This window comes from Cynocephalus volans, chromosome 9, assembly GCF_027409185.1.
Source record: "Cynocephalus volans isolate mCynVol1 chromosome 9, mCynVol1.pri, whole genome shotgun sequence".
Lineage (NCBI taxonomy): Eukaryota > Metazoa > Chordata > Mammalia > Dermoptera > Cynocephalidae > Cynocephalus > Cynocephalus volans.
Genome location: NC_084468.1, coordinates 23,378,990 through 23,397,924, shown reverse-complemented (window position 1 = coordinate 23,397,924; position 18,935 = coordinate 23,378,990). Strand labels below are relative to the sequence as shown.

The 18,935-nt window shown below is 34.7% G+C and overlaps 1 protein-coding gene across 2 annotated transcripts in view; it reads right to left on the bottom strand.

Moving 5' to 3' along the window:
- The window catches only part of STIM2 (stromal interaction molecule 2), a 133,532-nt gene that overhangs the window by 33,540 nt on the left and 81,057 nt on the right, over positions 1 to 18,935 (bottom strand). The window lies entirely within an intron of this gene.

Genomic DNA, 18,935 nt, shown 5'->3' with positions numbered 1-18,935 from the left:
CAAGAGATAAAAGGAGAACGTTTATTTTAACACACCTGCTTTCAGAATTAAAATATATATACTATAACTTCAGAGGAAATAAAGATGTTAGATTGAATTTTCAGTTCAATTTAACCAACTGTAAAAACTAAAATGATATCTAGCATTCTAAAAGAAGAAGCTAAAAACAATGAGACATACCTCCTACGCTTAAAGGCTTACAGTGTAAAATGAAAAAACAGATAAAAGTATTTAGGACAAATATTAGCATAATTAATTCTAAAATAAGCATCTAAACAAAGTTTGTACAGGATGAAATAATCCATCATTTCCCTGGTTATAAAAAACTTACAAGATATATACTTGTTCATTCTTTCATCTAGCCATATAATACTGTAATAAGCCTTCTGAGTATCCGGTTCCATTCTGAGCACTTGGCTTATAGCAGTGAACAAGATGGATATAGTCCTTGTCCTTATGAAACTTAAATTCCTTTGGGGTTCAGGAGGGGCAACATATGAAAGAAGGAAGAAGGAGGGAAATTTCAGATAGTGATTAGCTATTAAGAAAGGAAGGAAAAATATCAGGGTATGCCTCTCTGAGGTGTTAACATCTAAACTAAGACCTAAAAATGGCAAGGAGCCACATTGTGAATATCTAGGAGAAAAATATCCCAAACAGAAAAATGCTAGTTAAAAACCTTTCAGATAAGCCTGGCCACTTAGTTGGTTAGAGCACAGCCTTGTAACACCACAGTCAAGGTTCAGATCCCCGTACCAGCCACTGCCAAAAAAAATTAAAATTAAAACAACAACGACAAAAAACCCTTTCAGATAGGAATGAACTAGCTATGTTTGCAAGACAGGCAGAAAGCCACAGAGGGGCCAGGTCATGAAAGACCTTCAAGAACTCTGGATAGTTTTTCTAATTCTATAAGAAGAGGAATAAAATAATCTGTTTGCAAAATATCACTCTTAGATGTGAAGAATGGATTATATGAGATAAGACTGGAAATATAAATGAAAAGACCATTCCTTACATAACTGTCCAGAAAAAAGAGGTCACTGCCTTAAACTCTGGTGGTAACAAACAGATTCAGGACATACTCTGGGGATAATGCTAATAAGATGTGCCAATGAAATGGACAGGGGTTGGTAGCTAGAAGAAAGCCAAAACAAAGCCAAAAGCGTAGACAGTCATTAGCTGAGATAGGAAAGAATGGAGAGAAACAGACTGAGGAAGAAAGTAGGGGCAGGGATGGAGATCAAAAGTTCAGTTTTTAGACATGTTACGTTTAAAGTATGTATCAGACATCAAAGTACAGATAATACAGTAGCAGTGAGATGTACAAGTCTGGAGCTTAGGAGAAAGTGAGGTTAGAAAGAGAGATATTAATGGGGAGTCATCAGCACACAGATGATCTTTAGACAGAAGGAGATTGCCTAAAAGAGTGAAGATAGTTATTAATAGATTCTAGGAGAATAGACCTAAATCATGAACAAAAGATAACTAACATCTCTTTTCCTGGACATTTATTCTGAATTAAGCCCTTTACATGCATTTTCTTCTTTAGACCTTTAAAAAAAAGAAGAAGAAGAAAAAAGAACAAAAGAAACTTACAAGGTGTTAACATGATTATCTCAATTTTGGAGATGAGAACCTGAGAAGTTAATAGGATCGGCACAGTAAACAGCAGAGCTGGATGTGAATTCGGGCAAACTGACAATAGAACCTGACTCTACATTGCTCTGAAAGAAATAATATTAAATAACAGTAAAGATATAAACAAGCAGCAAAATACTGGAAGCAATTCAGAGGTTTCTACTTGTACTCATTTAGTATGAAGGGCAATGATGAGTTTATCCAAAGAAATGTTGTAAGTGTGCTTGAAAAATGAAGAGTTCCATATTGTCTGCATTTAATTTGAGCATTTGGAAAAGCAAGTACTTATAGACTACAGAAGAGGTCAAAGGAGAGTAAAAAAAACAAGTGAGCAATAAAAGCAGATCTGGGAATCCATCTGTAGATAAATAAATCTGAGGAAAGATCTTTCTGATAAACTATAGAAAATTATGGATTCACATTTACAAAAAAGCTAGATTTTCACAATCTACCTTTCAAATTAATTGTTCTTTAGAGTAAAAGCTTAAATAAATCACAATTAACCAACAAAAACTTCATTTAAAAACCATATATGGTAACTGATAATTTTATACTGAGACAAAGCTTTGACTGTTTTTTAATGTTCTCTCCTTCATGTGTTCCTGCCATAAAGCTTGGACATGAGCCTAAAGCTGCTGTATCCATTTAGCCAAATAACAGGATATCAGCCAAAGGTTCAGACCCTGGGTGCTTTCCACTGAATTTAATACATTCAAAGTAGCTTTTTTTACTCTTAAGTTTCTTCCTATTCAAGATGAATTGCATTAAGAATTGCTCTGTCTTGACTGCCAAGAAACCCACAGTGCAGCTGCACCTCACACACCCACACACAAGCCTTGGCCAAGAAGACAGGATAAGATTCTGTCATTTCTCTAACTATTCAGCAATAAAACCCCTTGATCCAAACACTACAGTGCATCAACATATTCACTGAATTCCCACTGAGAGAGTATAGAAAAAAAGAAAAATCAAATGAAAAAGAATACATATTTAAACTACCCAAACCCTAGTATTACTTTACCTAGTAAATAGAAAGTTGAAGTGGTTCTAAAGTAATTTTACAATGAATCTTTGAAACAACAAAATTCTAACACAGAACATGCAGTTTACTTTGGGTTGAGGTTCACTTCTCCTTTTCTGTCTGGTTTCTTTGGTGATGCCTAGTAAAAACCTTTGCTTCTCTTCTCATGACCAGGACTTGAATTTTATATTAGCTTTCTCTGTTCCAAATACTCCAATTGTCTTTCATTTCTTAGGACAGATACTCTGCTATTCCTCAGGCCTTTCAACATGCTGTTACCTCAGTATGAAACCCTTTTCTCTCTCTCTGCCTCATCTTTGCCTATTTATTTTATTAAACCTTCACATCTCAGCTAAAACTTTTTAATTCCTCAGGTGAACCTTTCCAAACACTGCTATAGGATTATAAATCACTCTGTACTTTCTAGGCATAGCATTAGCTAATTATAATTATTTATTTGAGTGATTATTCTTTCAACATCTGTTTATTCCTCTAAAGTAAAAGTTTCTTGCTCACCACTTTATCTCTAGCACTTGGTACACAAAAGGTACTGAACAAATTATTTGTTAGATGCTGTCAAACAAGTGAAGTAGAACATGTTTAACAGGTATTATGAAAATCTATTTTTATGTTTTAGTGAGGAGATAAGCAGAAATAGGTATTTGTCCATAGAAGAAATTCTTGATGGTAAAGGAGTTATTCATTTAAGAATTATCTGATTCCCTATTATCTCCTTCTCATTGGTCTTTTACGACGTAATGTTGCTAAATAGCACTTCCACTGGAGGGCAGGCAGAGAAGGACATGCTATTCCTTTAAAAAATATATTTCCCACTCTGCAGAGTTACAGAAATGCCAATTTCTACATTGTTAACTTGTATTGTTTCTGCTAGAAACTGTGGCCAATGCTATAGGTTGGTGTCTCAGAGTGATTTTTGGCAATTTTTTCTATTCCAAGACCAACAGAAAGAGTTCCGGAATGAAAAGATACCTGCTTCTAGTCCCAGCTGTTGCACTGCTTCTCACACAGTGACATCATAGCCAGGTTATTAACTGTGGCTCAGTTTCTTAACATACAAAACAATGAAATTGAGCTAAACCATCTTTAAAATTCATTCAAATTCTGTTTCTATGATCCCATTAAAACAAATGAGAGTTGGTGTTTAAAATATTGCTAACTAAGCAGTTAGCCTAGAATAGTAGAGAATAGAAAACTAAGAGGGGAAAAGTGACTCTAAGAATTTTCAAGACAGCAATAGAAACTGTTGCTAACATTTATTAAATGCTTACTAAAACATTTAATATTAAACATTTAGTATAAAACACTAAAACAGGAGATTCACAAATGTTATTTCAAATGATCTTTGCAACAACCCCTTGAAGTAGGCACTTTTATCATAATGTTGAACTTAAAAGTTTATGAAGGCAAAGTTCTTAATTAGGTATAACAGATTAGTAAATGGTCCAACCAGGTTTCAGACCAAGCTTGTTTTTAAAGTTGTTAACCACTGTGCAACAACATGGCCTCTTTAGAGTAGCTAAGTGGTCCTAATAATCAGATTAGGCACCACAGGTAAACAGTGTATGGTCCAGTCATACTTGCAGTCATGTTTGCAGCTTTCTGAGTGCACCATATTCCCTCACACCCCATGACATTCCTTCAGCGTGGAATAGCTTTCCTTTCTTCCTTCTTTACCATGCTTGCTCTTCCTTAGCCTTTAAAACCCAGATGAGGAACTCCTCCTCCATGAGTTTTCCTTATCCATCCATCTCCAGATTATAGTTGAAGATTACATCTTCTTTATGCTCCTTCACCACTTATACATATATCAGCCATAAGATTTACCACATGCTATAATGTATTTTCCATGCTCAGCTTACCTTCGGGATGATGAGTTCCTACAGGGCAGGAACATGTTCTTTCACCTAACACAGTGACCATTAACACTAAAATGTGATATTTTTTCGATATAGGGCTTTACATTTTACTATACTTTAGAAACAAACCTTCCAGACATATAGTACTAATATAAATACAAGATTTAAGCATTATATATGAGCAATCTTTCAGAGGTAATTGCATTAATGGACTCAGGATTCTCCTAGAAATCAAGTACAAACTGGGGCATAGTTAAGGCCTGGAGGCAGTAACAGAAAAGCTCAATGGAGCTATGTCAGTTCTTCTTCACGGAGGTGACTCCTACAACTTGGGGGAGGGGGCTGTATAACAGCCTGAAAGACATGATTTTGAAGAGTCAGGGAATTCAGAACTGGAGCAGAGCTCTATAGCAAAGAAGGTGGTGGGGGACAGGAGAGAGTGGGGACAGGATGGTGTACAGAACCAAAGCTCTGAGAGATGAGGAGGTGTGGGGATGTAGGATGTGGGAGAACACACATTTGTGTATTTTCACAGGAACAGAGACAAAGTGAGGATTCTCTTATTCATTATCACTCCCCCTTTCTGTTATCAACAGGGCAATTTTTGTAATAGGGAATGAGGGTCCTGATTCTGCATCAAAACAGCTTCCCTTTCTTCCCCTTCCTACTTGCTACCACCATGTAAATATTTCAGACCAGCACTTGAAAAAGATGAAAACTGGGGCTAGGAGGAGAAACTTTTTGAAAGCAGTGGGGTCTCAGTAATGAGGAAAATAAAGAGATAGGAAGGGCTAGAAATAGCCATCAACAGAGAGGTAAGGAAATTGGATTTCCTGTGGCCACCCAGATGAAGCAGGCTTCTAAAAAATACACATAAGTTATGCTTAGGTGTGTAAGCATACACACATCTTAAATACACATCTGTTATATTTAATATAAGTGAATGCTATCCTAAAAATCTTTAAAGACCATTTGTGAAATCACCTTAATACTGTGGAAAAAAATTAATTTCTTTTTTTTTTTTTTTTTTTGTCTTTTTCGTGACCGGTACTCAGCCAGTGAGTGCACCGGCCATTCCTACATAGGATCCGAACCCGCGGCGGGAGCGTCGCTGCGCTCCCAGCACCGCACTCTCCCGAGTGCACCATGGGCTCGACCCCCAAAAAATTAATTTCTAATTATAACTCATATTTGTGCATGTAGAGAGGTTAATAATAGCAGTAGCTAACATTTTGTGAGCACTTGACAATTTTCAGTAACTGTGCTAAATGCTTTACATAAATTATCTCATGAAATTCTCTTAGCAACCTTATGTAGTAGTAGTCACATAATCCTTGGTTTACAGATCAGGAAGCTGAGGATCAGAGACTTTATTTTCCCAAATTCATAGACCAACTATGTAAGTGGAAATAGGATTCAAAACTATGTTTGCTGACTTCAAAGTCCCAACTCTTAACCATCATGTTCCTCCTCCTCCCGCTCATCTGCATTCTGAGAAAACCTCAACATACAGACAAATTCACCATCAGCTATAGCAGACCTTGGATACACATATTATATTTATTCTGAATTTCATTTTTAAGAGCTCTATCACTTTTTAAAAACTGATGTATCCTAAATTTATTATTTAAAAAATGTGTAATGTCTTTTTTAATGTTAAGAAAGCAACTGGCATAACAGTTTTTTGGTTTGTTTTTGCCTTTGTTTTTTGGCAAACTAATGTATTTTAGAGAAATCAACTTCTGATATCACAAGACAGAACAGTAGAGTTAAATATAATACACTTACTACTTTCTATTAAAGCATGAAAACATCTTTTTAAGCACCAGAATATTTGTTAAGAAGGTCAGGGAGGAGAAAAAGAATAAACATTATTAACAAAATAACTACATTTGAAGTTGGTTGTATGAAATGTTTATGGAAGGAAGTTCTATACTTTGAAGCTTCTCTGTTATACAAGTTAAAAACTTATTAGCAGCTTGAAAAAAGTTTGAATTATTGGCATGTTTATATAAGATATTACATTCTAAAACAATATAGGTGTACACTAGTATCCACCACTTTTCAAATTCAATTTCAACTCAGAATTTCAAGTTACAAAAGCCTCAGAAGTTTTCATCACAGGAAAATTCAATTAACCTAAGGCTTAATATAGTAGGGCTTTGATAATGAAAAGAAATTTTAACCAAATATAATATCAACATGAAAGAAAATCATAACTTTTATAAATCTAAAAGCTAAAGAAGTTTAAGGCCTTCCACATTTCATTTTAACTCTGTGGTTTTATAGACTTTGTGGTGTCACTTCTGAGTAAGACTTCAGATGCTCAGCTGCTCAGCACAGTCAAGACAGGCTTATCTTTAGAACAGGGCCAGAATGTGAGCTCCTCATCTGCGTGGTGATGAGCAGGGCATGTCTTTGTAACATGGACTAAATTCCTGCAACATGCTATATTTGGATACTTAAAGCCACACCCTGAACTTAGGAAGTTCAGATGTTAGTAGTTATATCAAAGAGAAATAAATACTTTTGCTCATGAGCTCCTTATGTTTTATCATGCAAAAATTACATGCAGTTTTTCAAAACACTAGGCAAATGCTGATAAATGTCTGAACATTCATAACTTAAATATTACAAAGGTGTTCTGTTTCCAACAGTGGTATAAGGGACATTAAATGAAGGTTTTATTACCTTTTCTATAATAAACTGCAATCTTATTATTATTGAAACTACATGTATTATTAACACCTAGTCCCATGAAGATGGTGAGAGATAACAAAGACATCCTAAAAATAGGAACTGGAGAAATATTAAGTCCCCAAATCATACGACTGTCTGAAGACTAACTGACAAAATGTGGAAATGGTTCTTATAAATGTGCTCTATAAATGTAAATTACTATCATAATAAAATAAATAACAAGTACAGGATCAGATGTGTTGTGTAATTAAGGAAATTCAAGGAATGTGCTTTCCTCACAAAGGATTCAGAAAACCAGTGGATCTAATGACCATAATGGAACCAAATGTTTAATCAAGTTTTCCTAAACATCCCATTATGGGTGTCATTGAAGATATATATCACCTTAGGGACAGAGTGGCTAACTCTCTGGTTATTCTTTCTTCCATTTTATACTCAGCTTTCCTCTTTTTTTCTTCACACTGAACTGAAAATAAAAAGAGTATTTCACATCAAATTAAGTTCTTTAAGGGAAGGCAATGTTTCTTATTCACTTCTATATTCCCAACATGTTATACAAGGCCAAAAACATACCAGGTACTACACAAATGTTGTATGGCAGGTATGTGGTAGGAACTCAATATTTGTTGGATGAGTAAATGGACGATAAAATAATTCTGTTAACGAAGGCTACCAGGAAAATGTCACCTTTGTTGATTCTTTTTAGTGGCATTTCTAGATAAAGCAACAAACTTTTTCAAAAGTGTGACTAAGCTTCATAAAATGAAGAGGCTGCTATTTTCCAAAGAATATGTTTAACAATAACAAAATTCTACTTATGATTTATTTACAAATGTTTGCTTTAATTTTCTACTATGAAAATTTTTTTCTCTTGGAATTTGAAAGTTTTTTCAAAAGATTTTCTGTACAGGCAACTTGGAATTCCTTCATTCAGCAAATGTTTACTGAGCACACAGTAATTACTACTGGGAACTGGATAAAATAAACAAAACACCAGAGTCACGGAATTAATACCAAGACTAGCAGAAAGCATGATGTAATAAAATACATTAACTTTTAGAGACAGTTCAACAAAAAATGAACACAAAAGCCCAGTTAAAGTTAATAAATTCTTTCTAAAGGGTGTTAAAGCCTAGCTAAAAATTAAGTTTTCACTGCTAGTTGTCACATAATCTCTAGATAAGAATGGATACTTAATTCAAAAACTTGTAAATCCTGGTTAATTTCAAAATTAGAAAAATTCATCAATTCCAAGAGTAGAAATATTTTCAAGATAACTTTACTCAGGAAATTTTTGTTTGACCTCCAATTACATATAACTTTTCCTAGTGCATTTAGCACTAATTTATATCTAAAAGTTTGTAAATACTATTAGCTACATTTACTTGGTACATAACATTTTCCAGCTTAGGCTTCACTTGGTACATACAATAGTGGTTTGACTAATATTATGCTTATGAACAACAAAACAACTTTTAGGAAAAGTCTGCTTAATTGTGAGTACCAACACAATGGTTAAAACATTAAATTACTAAATAGGTTCCCCATTCACGGGAGACCTTTGTCAACATCTAGAGAGTTATGTGAGGGGGACAAAATGTAAATAATGTGCTTCAGTAATAAAAATAAATTCACAAAGACTCATGTGCATAAAGTCACGAGATTATGTTCACTCAGACTTCTGTCCAAAGTTTTTTCCAGTTCTCAAATTCATTTCAAAATCTTTCATTTGCCCATAAGTAGCCGGGTTCTCTACATGAGGATGAGAAGACAGGTTAGCAGTGGCCAGAGTCTAAATAATGCGGACACTGGGGAAGCAGTCCTGTGAAGGCACAGGCCCACACAAGGCAGGCTCCTGAGTGACGTAACACCCCAATGGGGTCACTAGACTGGCTATGTACAGAGGAACTGAGCAAATAAGTTACTATATTGAAGATAACAGAGTCAGGTTCTTCACTGTCAATGAAGGGAGGTACAAATAGGGAAAGAGTTTAAGCTAGAATTAACCCAGTAGTACTGGCCTGAAATTGAAGGTATCAGGTATCAGTATGAATTCATGGTTTTGAATATATAGAGAGAAATAAATGTATGGGGGGGGTGTTTCTTAACTCTGAACACTGAGAAGGCTGGGAGCAACAGTATCTCAGTAGCTATGAACAAACCTAGTACCAAATCTTGGTTTCTAAGTGCCACCTTGACTAAAAGTAACCAGGACTTGGAGAAATGGTTATTTCCAGCACTGAAGCTGAGAAATAATATGATGAGCCTGGTCTTTTTGTGCCAGAAAGTAAGGGCTCAAAAATAATGGAGATATATAAAAGGATATAAAAGCTAGCTTCTACTAACCAAATTTCAGACAATTTGAGCCTCAAAATAATAATAGTAACAAATTAAAACCCATTGAATAAAACAGGAATCCAGGAGTCCACACTATATAAATGAATAAATGTAGAAAATCAATCTTCAGAACAGTCATAAAAACTCAAGACTCAGGATTTCTCCAATTTCTAGTTTCAAGACTTGTCTTTCTTATTTATTTCCCACCATCTTCACAGGACAAGATATTGATAATACACTCTGTTTAAATCTCTTCCTTATAGTAGAATGCCAACTAATATATAGAAGGAATGATGAAATTCAAAAAATTATCATTTGGCAACCATCAGAATAATAACTAATTCAGGCAAGAAACATCCAGCTAAAACTAGTGTGGGAAAGTGATATGAGAAATGTGATTTTACAGAGTCTACAAGTATCTCTCCACAAAACATATTTATTAACTACAAGGGGGGGGTTAATGGTTAACTTCACAGTTTCAGAAGCGTAGCATACACTGTCATCAAGTGAACAAGGTAACTCCACGGGTAACAGAACAAATTGACACCATGTGCCACCCGAAAGGATGCAATAAAAAGAATCAATTCTGTGATAATCCAGCTCAAAATATATAACCTAGATCTATTCATGTGAAAATACCAAACAAATCCTTATTTAGATGCATTCTACAAAACGACATTTTTGAAGATCACTGCCAAAGCTATGAAAGTCAAGGAAACATTAAGGAATTGTTCTGGATTGAAGAAAACTACAGAGACAGGTCAACCAGGTATGATACATAATCATGTATCCTTAAGCTATAAAAAGTCATTATTAGGGCATACTGTCTATCTAGGAAAGGATAGCTGTCCCTTGTGTAGAGTTTTTCCAGATATCGGTATTTAAAAGATGAGAGGCCTCAAAACCCATAATAAGTTTACTTGTTCGGTATTCACTTAGTGACAAGTTGAAAAGATGTATAATCCTAAATCCACAATATCAGAAAGCTCCGAACATGGATTTAAGATTTTTATCTAGCAAAAAAGTAACAAACCATTATAAAATATTTTTGACACCTTTGGAAAACTAGACTTTAAAGGATTCTTTTCTTAACTGGCAGCATTTAGGAATAATATGAAATTTGAGTAGTCTTTTTAGGAACATGGTGATTATATTGGTTTAAATTACTAAAACATTTAAACCACTTACTATTTGTCAATTTTCATGAGCTGGAGTTGAAAACAATCCCCTCTCAACCAGTTTCAGGTTATTTTTGCTTTTTCTAGTTGTTTCTTCAATAATTCCAAGTTCTATCCCTTTCTTTTTCCTTATTCTCTTGCAACTAACTTGTTTCCTAGATCCAGAAATGCTCTCCAGTGTTTTAACTTTTTATCTTTCAGGCCCCCCGCTATGCCAATGAGGAAGAAAGCAATTCTTCTTACACTGGTGAAACAGTGTTGGAGACAAACCAAGAAGTTACCAACTAAATAATTAAATTCAGAGTACTTCTTAAATTATAAATTGCCCTTTCTTATATTTGATATTCCATGTAAACAAAATACTTTATTTATGAAGTAATGATTACTCATTTTAATGGAAGTGTCAACAAACAAAAAATGATAAAAAACAACCTCCAAATCCTGCCTAATCAATCTTCCTGCAAAATAAACAAATTCTTATATTCCAGAACACAAATATAAAACTTATTTGAAGTTTATACATGCTTCAATCTACACAAATGTTACTAATACAAATATTATATCAATTTGGTATTTCAGAGAATTCTGATCCTTGCCTCCTATTAATATAAAGAAAAATAATGTTCACAATGACATCAAATTAATATTTGAAAAAATATTACTCAAATCTTTCATTAATATGGAAAATGAACATGGCACTCTAAACTATAAAACTACCATTTCTTATAGTAGACACATAAAAGTATTTCTTTTCCTAGATTTGATAACAGCAAAATATAACCTACAACTACTTGTAATTTAATGAAACTCTTTTTGTAATTCCATAAAGGCATACCCTCCTAAATAATTCTCTGGATGCCTTAACAAACTTTAATTATACTCACTGGCTTTCTAATTTTATAGTTGTTCCTTCTCTCTCTTGAGAAGGCCTCATTTGGCAAAAATTCACAAGTCACCCAAACAACAGGAACTCTAGCACAGCATGAAGACACAGCACTGCAAAACCTTCCACATTATTCAGCTTTACAGTAAAGTATGACAATTTTTGGTATTCTTGGATATTACTAAAGTATGAAAAATACTATTTGCCTTTTGCAGGTGTTTAGGTCATGTGCCAAGAATCACCTATTCCCTGAATTTACAGGTATTTGGAAGACATCTCTTTTTCAAGATTTCCAACTAACTCAGCATGGACAGTGCCTAATTTTTGTCACCTCAAATTCACTCTTCTCCTTTCCCAACGATGCTTTAAAAAATACCTATATTTTATCTTTCACAGTATAGACATGTTTGGTGATCCTATGTGAACTCAGCCAGTTTCACCTTATCGAACTAAAAAGTGCTGGGCAGTAGTCAAAATGTGTAATAGACAAGAAGATTTTGGAAGTTTTCAGTGGTAAGAGTTACATCAACTCATTTCATTAGAATACCAAAATGGGATTTAATAAAATATCTGTATTTGGGAAATGATATACTCAATTATCATAAAATTGAGAGTGGGGAAAAAAGAGGCCCATGAGAAAATCCATTTATAGTCCAAAAGTTTTGAACAGCAAGAGTCAAGAACATATCAGATTTCTCTGAAAGAGTAGCTATATTTTACATCATGTGACACACATTGCCAAATCCCACCCACCCAGCCATCCCTGGATCTAGAATAACCCTTTTAAGGTCTTGTAAGACAAGACTCCTGATCATCTGGGGAAAGGGGACAGAGGACAAAGTAATCACAGGACACCACCCTTCAGGTCACAGTGACAGATCTAGGTTTGGCGACATTACCAAAGCCAGTAACTTTCTGGCATTTTTCTAACTGGAGCAGGCAAAGAAAACTCCTACTCAACTTTGGTCATCGATCCTGTGAAAAGGTAAGCCTGCAACTGCCAACAGCCACAGAGCTAGCCTCTAGGAAACACAGGAGAAAATAAAATCAAAATCCAGAAAGAAACAGAGAAAAAGACAAGAGCAAAGTAGATTAAGCCCCTAACTACGCACCTGCATTCTTCTATTAAATAAGGATAGTTCTTAAATTAAGACAGTTTGATTTTTTTCCCACATCATTAATTTCTTAACTGGGTCATTCCATTAATATTTAAACACACTGAAAAATGTCCAATCTTTCTAAAAAATAGAAAAATAAAAAACTTTCCTCACATTGTATCTACCTTCAGGTGTCACAGAGTCCCATTTCTCTACTCCTCCTTTTGAAAGTCAATGATATTTACTGTCTTCACTTCCTCTTTAATCCACTTCAATTAGACTTTCACTTCCATCACTACAGTGAAACTGCTTTTGTCAAGATCACCAACAACCTTAACCTCTAATTTGCCAATCCAGTGGTGAGGTCTCTGTCATCATCTTATTCAAATTTCTAGGGCATGTGATACTGCCTCCCCTCTTTCTTGAAACATTTTCTTCACTAGGCTTCCCGGCACCCAGGTTCTTTTGGTTTTCCTTGGATCTCACTGGACATGTCTTCTCAGTCTTCTCTCCAGGATCCGCCTCTGCTTCTTGATCTCACAGCACTCAGTCTTTCACCTCTTTGCATCATGATCTCAGTGAGTATTTTTCAACCATTTCTTTCATTATTGAAGCCCCACCCCCCACAAACCTGTTCAGACTTTTTTCCCCAAAATTGCCTCCACCCCCAAGAAATTTTAATACCACAGGTACATACAAAAAATCATCCTTCATTCCTGTCCCTGACTTCCACCAATATTCTGAATTCAATCCCACAGTAAATCCTGCCGGCTACTCCTTCAACATGTGTCACGTATTAGACCTCCCTGACACCTCACTCTCACCAGATCACCATCACCTCTCACCAGTTCACTGTAAGAGCCTCACAAGATTCCCACTTTTACTCTTGACCACTTGCCCAAGAGTCTAATATCCACACAGTAACTACAATAATCTTTTCAAAAGGTAAATCACATCACTACTTTGTTCTAAACTCCTAGATGGATTTATACTTGCAATATACTCACATTTTATTTATAATAAATAAATTCCATACCCCTTATTGGGCCCTTCAAGGTCCTATGAGATCTGCCTCTGTCTACCTTTCTGATCTTATTTGTCTCCCACCACTCTCCCCATCTCTAACATCACCTTCTGGCCATACTACCCTTCTCACAGTCCCCTTTATACTTCGAAGTCATGCCAGCCTTAGGGTCTTAGCCTGGCTGTCCCTAAACCTGGAATATACTTCTTCCAGCTCTTCCCCTGACCTGGCTCACTTTCTATCATCACTCAGGTCTATAACCAAATACCACTTCTTCTGAGAGTTAGTCCTTGACTACATTATTTAAATAGCCCTTACCCTATGTTGTCACTAACTATCCTGTTACCCTGCTTTATTTTTATCACAAAACTTATCTGTACCAGCAGCTGTGTGAGTGTATATATATTTACACACACATGCAAACTTGTTCACTGTCTCCCGAAGAGTATCAACTCCATGAGAACAGGATATCTATTTTGTTCGATGCTCTATCCTCAAAGCCTAGAATAATGCCTGTCTCACAGGAAGAACTAAATAAATTTTTGATGATGTAATGAATAAATGGAGTAAGTGAGTCTGATTTTTGTCACTTTCAATCAATCAAATCATTGATGATCAAGTATCCTTACAACAACAACAAAAAACAAGACTTACTGAAATAGACAAAGCGCTCAAATTTTAAAACAAAGCTCTATAGTAAAAAAGACATATACTATACTGTAATTTCAAGCCACTCAACAAAGCGTATTGAACAATCAGTTATGCATAGGAATGTATAAAGCGTTTAGTTTTGTAATAAATTCAGCCTCCCATATTTAATACAGTGCAGGTTCCATTAGAAACTAGAGCGATTACTTTTTTGAGCATTCCTTAAAACCAGTCAAAGAATCTGGACACAGTCCCAAAACATATGTTTACTAACTTAAAACAAACTTCCCTCTTTCAAAAGCTTCCAATTATACATCTAAAAGAAAATGTAGTCTAATGTCATGATCAGATTCATGCAATTGAGCATGCTCATTAAAAACAGATGAGAGAAATTTAGACAACTACCAAAGCAGATCAATCTTCAACTATCTCACACTGCAATCTGGGATATACTTACCTTTGCTAAGGTCACAGGCTCTGGATCAGTGGGTATGCAGCTAGTACACAGAAACCTATTATTATTCATTGCAGTAGAGGTGTAGCACTATCATTAAAATTCTGCCACAAAATGTTTGGTACTGGTCAAAACATGGAAAATAATGATGTTAGAATGCTATACGTTTACAGTATATAATTCAGAAACCAAGCAAATGCATAATCCAATTTAAAAGAAAGGTAAGGAATTTCTCGGGCACCCCCTCTCCAATTACTTACCCCTCCATTCTCCCTTTTCCCATTCCCTCTTCCATCCACTTCCAAAAAGTTCAAAACATTGTTTAACAAGGATTGTCATCCAAATTTTTCATAGGAAATGAATTCTAAGAAGGATTTGAAAACGGTTAGTGACATGCCTGTGAGTCACTGCCAACCAGCAATGAAGAATTATTCTGTCAAACTTCTTGCCTCTCTGAGCTTAAATTCCTTTTTCTTTTTTTCTTTTATTTTTTCAGGCGACTGGCTGGTATGAGGATCCGAACCCTTAATCTTGGCATCACAAGGCAGTGCTCTAACCAACTGAGCTAACCGGCCTGCCCTGACTTTTCATTAGCCTAACAAAATCTTTTCAATCCATAAACCAACACAATTATGCATGAAGAAAATAGATGATGACAATAAATAGAAAGATGTAATAAGACCACCTCTTACTACTACATAGTAGGAATTAAAATATCTTTTAAATGTTAAATTTAAAAAATATTGGTCAAGTGCCTCCCTCTTTATTTTAAGTGCAGTCAGATCTACCGGTTCTTAAGAAAACCCATTACTTGGTCATATTACTCATTTGTAGCCGCAATTCAATTTCCTAGCATTTTCTTGCCTATCCCTTAAATAGAGAGCTATCCACTGTTTCTACTTCATATCTACTCATTCTTTTAAATCTTTTTTGTTGCTGTTATGGTATAATACACATGAAATCTACCATCTTAACCATTATTTAGTGTACAGTTCAGTGGTATGAAGTATACTAATATTGTTGTGCAACCTCAGCACAATGCCTTTCCAGAACTCTTTTCACATAACTCCTCATTTTCCCCTACCCCCCCCCAGCCCTGGCAGCCACCATTCTACTTTCTGTCTCTATGATTTTGACTACTTTAAGTACTTCATGTAAGCAAAATAATACAGTATTTGTCTTTTTATGACTGGTTTATTTCATTTAGCATAATGGCCCCAAGATTCATCCATATTATGTGTGTGTCAGAACTTTCTCCCTTTTTAAGGCTGAATAATATTTCATTGTATATATATTCCACATTTTGCATATCCATTCATCCATTGATGGACACTTGGGTTGCTTCCACTTAAATCTTTAAGACTTTTTGTGTGTGACTCCATTCCCCATACCAATATCTACACTGATCTCATAAAGGTTAATAATGATTTTCTTCTTGCTAAATGCAATGGGTTTTTTCCCATACATCATATTTCTCTATTGCAAACAACTATCCATTTTTCATCTTTCCTCTATCTCCTACTGTTAGCGAGGTGGGAAGAGAAGGAGGGAGAGGGAGGAAATTCATTAAAACGAAGGTTCATACAATGAAAAGAGAATAAAAGATGAAAGATGTCAAGGGACCAGGAGGATAAAATGAAGCTGAGTTAAGAGCATGTACAAAATTAACATGAGACCCTTAATAACAGCTACAAAAGGTAGGCAAAGAAGGAAACGAAATTAGTCACAAAAATTCACAAAATTAACAAAACTCTGCTCAGGAGTACATCTATTCATATTACAGAGACCTAAAAGAAATACTCTTCACAAATACTCTTCTTCGCAGATACTTTGCAATGTGGTAGACCATGCCCTCACTATATAACCATCTATCCCTTCCTGAAAACACTCTCCTCTCTAGACATTTATGACACTGTACCTTCCTGATTCTCGATGGCCATTACCGATTTCATTAGTCAATCCTTTGGCTTTGCCTTATTGCCAATATTCCCCAAGGCTATTCCCTTTCCCTTTCCTTCTTTTAGTGAACTCTCTTCTCAATTCATATGACTTTAACTATTAAACTTTTATCATAACTCTATATTGTTAATTTTGTTTTAGAACACAGCCTTTAAGCAACTACATGCTCCTAGTGATAAACACCTGTTTTATACTTTTTTAAAAGCTGATTGCGCAGTAAGGAAAAAAGTTGATGATGGAAGTAAAAACTAAATTTCCTTCAATGAGACATTGATATTTGCTGTTTCATTTTGTCAGACTAATCCAGACTTTTAATTTCAAAGTAATAACTTAAGTATCTGATTGGAAACATCGTGAAATCAAAAGTATCTACATGGTCCATTATTTTCAACATCCAGGAAGAATTCACGCTGATGCAGAAAGAGAAAGAAATAGAAGACTATCTAAGTGTTAGAAGAATGTTTATTGAGGACATCTTATTGAAGAGGTTCTTATCTCTAAAATAGGAAAATCAGATAAGAAAGTTAGACAATATTAGCTTTATTTGTTCTATTCCATCCAGAGTAACCATCCACAGACTGAAAGGATTAAGCATAAGATATGTAAATATGCTATATGATTTATCCTATTTTTATCATTAATTTCCTCTGAGCTATATATTTATGTACATGTAATAATTATATATGTACATACAATTCAGAATTATAGAAATGTTTACAATTTTTAGAAATGAGCCAAGGTCATATTCAAATTGAAAAGCCTGGCTAATACCTTTGAAAATTTTGTTTTTCATTTTTGTATTTTATTTTTCATCGTTGTATTTGTAATTTACATTGTTTCTATTACAGCAGCTTCTAAAATGCTAAGTAATTCAGTTGAATGAGGAAAAAGAAGACCCAAGTAAGCATAAGACTTATATGAAGAGAAAAATATTTGTTTAAACTGACCATTTTTGTAGACAATGCTGTTATCAACAAACAAGTCCCTATTCAAAAGCAGCAAGAATGAGATATTTGTTCCATGTAAAGTAGAATTTAATATAGTGAACCTCCTGCAATAACATACATTTAAATGTGCAGAACTATATCGAGAGTCCCTCCTACCCATCTCCTTCTGAAACCAAGGAATGATAGAGAAAAGTTTAACACAGGTACATATGCAACTGATTCCCAAGTGTTGGGGAAAAGGTGAAAAAAGAGGAAATAACAATATGATGCTCAAAAAAGCCTACTGTTTTCTAGATAGTCCATCAAAGTGAAAAGTGGACAGCCCTCATTTTTTACCTTCTGCAGAAGGTTCTGTTACTGTACTCCAAACGTGAGGTATCCTTTGAGTCTGTGAACATAGCAGAGGAGAAATGTAGAATAATTCAGGTTTATGGAAAACCATAATAAGGCAAATTCACAAACAATCTTAAAATAGTACTTCCTTAAATCATAAGAAAAGCTTCATATGATGAATATATACTGGAAAACTTGTTATGTGAGGAAAAAATGAGGCTCAAAACATGGTTACTTCATGTGTTCCTACAGAACAGACATTGACAAGTTTTCTAGAGTAGAGAGAGATGTGATAGGTAGTTGGTCTCTGCATCCTGTTCTAAGAGATGGTCTCTATTTCAGAATAAAACCAAGAACAATCTATCAAAGGAAGACAGAGTTGTGTCAAAGTTAAGTATTTTCTACCAATCAAAAAGGCATAATTAGTCCTGTAAAATCAGTATATGCAATGACCCAAAAGCCCTAAAACTCAAGTATTCTGAAGTAAAAGAGAAAGATTGACAACAATAAAAGAGAAAGAGAAATAGGAAAGAAGAAAACTAATAAAACCAAAGCCCTGATGAGTATATCTGAAATGAAGGGAACAGAGACACTAAAATGCAAACAGAGGACCATGATTTAAAAAAAAAAAAAAAAAAAAAAAAGATCAGCAACTTATTATGAGTGCTCTGAACTCATTTGGATAATTTTATAATAAAAACAAAACTATCTGATTATAAAGGAATTAAAGGAATAAAGGGCATACTTTATGAAATCAATTACAATTAAAACAGAATATAGAAAACTGTTTGCCAAATCTGTAAATTGATCAAGAAATACTAACACTATTTTTCTAG